The following is a 3,449-nucleotide window of genomic DNA, read 5'->3' as shown; positions in this document are numbered from 1 at the left end:
CTCTTGTTAATCTTTTAGGAATATGTGCATATTCATTTAAAAATGTAACTTCTAGGGCAGCCTTGGTGGTTCAGTGGTTTAGCGCCGCCTTCAGCCCAGGGCCTGATTCTAGAGACCTGGGATCGAGTCCCACGCCAGGCTCCCTACATGGAGCCTGCTTCTCCCTCTGCCTGTGTCTCTGCCTCTCTCTCTCTCTCTCTCTCTGTGTCTCTCATGAATAAATTAAATCTTTAAAAAAAATAAAATAAAAATGTAACTTCTAGAAAATAAAAAAAAAATAAATAAAAATGGTCTTTGCGCAGTAGTGCTAGCGGCTTCCCTCTTCCACTCTCAGAGCCGGTGGCTCTCACTTGTGCTGAGCTGCTACGAAGCCCCTGCGGGGAGCTCGCAGGAGCTTGGAACGGTCGTCACCCCTCTGACTCTCACCAGGGGGAAAAATGGTTGAAGCAGATCGCCCAGGAAAGCTTTTCATTGGTGGCCTCAATACGGAAACAAATGAAAAAGCCCTTGGAAGCAGTATTTGGCAAATATGGACGAATAGTGGAAGTTCTATTGATGAAAGATGAAAGATGATGAAACCAACAAATCAAGAGGATTTGCTTTTGTCACCTTTGAGAGCCCAGCAGACGCTAAGGATGCAGCCAGAGACATGAATGGAAAAGTCCTTAGATGGAAAAGCCATCAAGGTAGAACAAGCCACAAAACCATCATTTGAAAGTGGTAGACGTGGACCACCTCCACCTCCAAGAAGCAGAGGCCCTCCAAGAGGTCTTAGGGGCGGAAGAGGAGGAAGTGGAGGAACCAGGGGACCTCCTTCACGTGGAAGGCACATGGATGATGGTGGCTATTCCATGAATTTTAACATGAGTTCTTCCAGGGGACCACTTCCAGTAAGAAGAGGACCACCACCACTCCTCCTAAAAGATCTGCCCCTTCAGGACCAGTTCACAGCAGCAGTGGAAGGGGAGGAAGAGCTCCTGTGTCAGCAGAAGAGACAGTGATGGAGGCCCAACTCGAAGGGAACCTCTGCCCTCTAGTAGAGATCTGTATTTGTCCCCAAGAGATGATGGATATTCTACTAAAGACAGCCATTCAAGCAGAGATTACCCAAATTCTCGTGATACAAGAGAGATTATGCACCACCACCAAGAGATTATACTTACCGTGATTATGGGCATTCCAGTTCACGTGATGACTGCCCATCAAGAGGCTATCGTGATAGAGATGGCTATGGTCGTGACCGTGACTATTCAGATCATCCAAGTGGAGGTTCCCACAGAGATTCATCTGGGAGTTATGGTAACTCACGTAGTGCTCCACCTACATGACGGCCCCCGCCATCTTACGGTGGAAGCAGTCGCTGTGATGATTACAGCAGCTCACGTGACGGATACGGCGGAAGTGGAGACACTCAAGCAGCGGAAGCGGAAGTGGAGACACTCAAGCAGCGGAAGTGACCTCTACTCAAGAGGTCGTGACCCGGTTGGCAGGCATGAAAGAGGGCTTCCCCCTTCTATGGAAAGGGGGTACCCTCCTCCACGTGATTCCTACAGCAGTTCAAGCCGCGGAGCTCCAAGAGGTGGTGGCCATGGAGGAAGCTGATCTGATAGAGGGGGAGGCAGAAGCAGATATTAAACACAAAACAAAATTTTGGACCAAAATCCCCGTTCAAAGAAAACAAACAAAAAAGTGGAACCTTTTCTGTCGTAACTACCCAAGGACTACTAAAAGGAAAACTTATGTTACCTTTTTAAGGTTTCCTGTTAAGTTCCCCTTCCATAATTTTTATGTTCTTGTGAGGGGAAAAAAAGTAAAACCTGTTTAATCTTATTTGACTTTATGACATGGCTGTCAATAAGCAAATGTTAAATGTGTTAAGACTTGACTTGTGTACTAGTGTTGTGATTTTTCAAGTTAAAAGGGTCCCTAAAGGCCACTTCCTGTATCTGATTTTTCCCAGTAAATGAGGCAAAGCAATTCTAAGACCTTCCACAAACATCTAGCCTTCTGAAATGGAGAGGTGACTCCTTCTGCCCATACAAACAAACTACCTATTAGAGGGTGGTCGGGGTATGCTACTCTTAGGATTCCAGAGTGTCTTCAAACTGAAATCTCAATGTTCTCAGTAATGAAAAACCTGAGATCAGATGCTTATGTAAGGAAAGTGCTATTCACCCAGTAAATCCAAAAAAGCAAATGGATAATCCTGGCCATATTTTGCCTTTCTGACATTTCCTTGGGAATCCACAAGAACCTCCTCGATCCCCTCCCCCAATAAGACCATTTAAGTGTGTGTTAAGCAACTACAGAATACTAAATAAAAAGTTTGGCCAAAACCAAAAATAAATAAATAATAAATAAATAAATAAATAAATAAATAAATAAATGTAACTTCAACTCTATTTGGAATAAAGAGATAAATGAAATAATATACTGTTAAAATCCACAGGAATAAAATATTGCACATTAACTAGACCTTAATTGGAACTCCTTCATTATTTCCCTATTTCCTAACAAAAGTTTTGTGGGCATTATTTTTTATATTTTTGATTAAGAAATTTGGCAGAATCACTGACTTCACTATGGTTTTCTTGAGTATATTTCCAAGTCTTTTCAGCTTTCTACATAATTTCATATTTGTTTCTAGAAATGAGAAGGATAAAGTTTGAGAAAAGAAGCTCATCTAAGTTAAACACATTGCGTAACTCTCCTCTTTCTCTCTTTTCTTATTTTGAAATGTATAAAAGGAAACTTTCATCTTACAAAAAAGGCTCTAAAAGATCTCTTTATATTTCTAAAGTCTTCTGAATGCTGTAATAAGTCTGCCAGCACCATCTTTAGTTTAGATAATTGTTGAAAATGTCCTTCTGTAAAATACATCGTTCTGAGCTACTCATCCCAATATTTGGTGTTGACTCAAAAGAGAAATGAAAAATTAACAATAAACAACAGTAAAAAAAAATCTTGAAGGTAGATCAGAGCTAGCAGTCATCTAGTTGAACTCCCTGATTTACAGTAGAGATAAGTAAGGCCCAGAGATTCCTGAAGGTCACTTTGCCAAAGTGTGGTAGAACTGGATCTAAAATTGTAGGGGTGCCTGGGTGTCTCCAGTGGTTAATGGTTGACCTGCCTTCAGCTCAGGTCATGATCCAGGGGTCCTGGGATCAAGCCCTACTGAGTGGGGACTCTGCTTCTCCTTCTCCCTGTACCTTCTCCCCTGCTCATGCTTGCTTTTTCTTTCTCTCTCTCACATTGTTTCCCTCTCTCAAATAAATAAATAAAATCTTTAAAAAAATAATATTGTGCTCTACTGAATTGCATTGTCTTTTCTGTCATATCTTATTCATAACTTGTATAAAAAGTGAGTGGCTGGCACTGAATTATACAATTTTTTATTGCAGTATAGTCAGCAATGTTACATTAGTTTCAAGTGGGTCACATTGTGATTC

The 3,449-nt window shown here is 41.5% G+C and overlaps 1 pseudogene; it reads left to right on the top strand.

Annotated features, from left to right (window-relative positions):
* Window positions 1–413: 413 nt before the first annotated feature.
* On the top strand, window positions 414–1,635 carry LOC121491560 (annotated as a pseudogene).
* The last annotated feature ends 1,814 nt before the right edge of the window (window positions 1,636–3,449 follow it).

The sequence above is a fragment of the Vulpes lagopus genome, chromosome 5 (assembly GCF_018345385.1).
Source record: "Vulpes lagopus strain Blue_001 chromosome 5, ASM1834538v1, whole genome shotgun sequence".
Lineage (NCBI taxonomy): Eukaryota > Metazoa > Chordata > Mammalia > Carnivora > Canidae > Vulpes > Vulpes lagopus.
The sequence above is the reverse complement of the archived record's forward strand: the minus strand, read 5'-3'. Positions and strand labels throughout refer to the sequence as shown.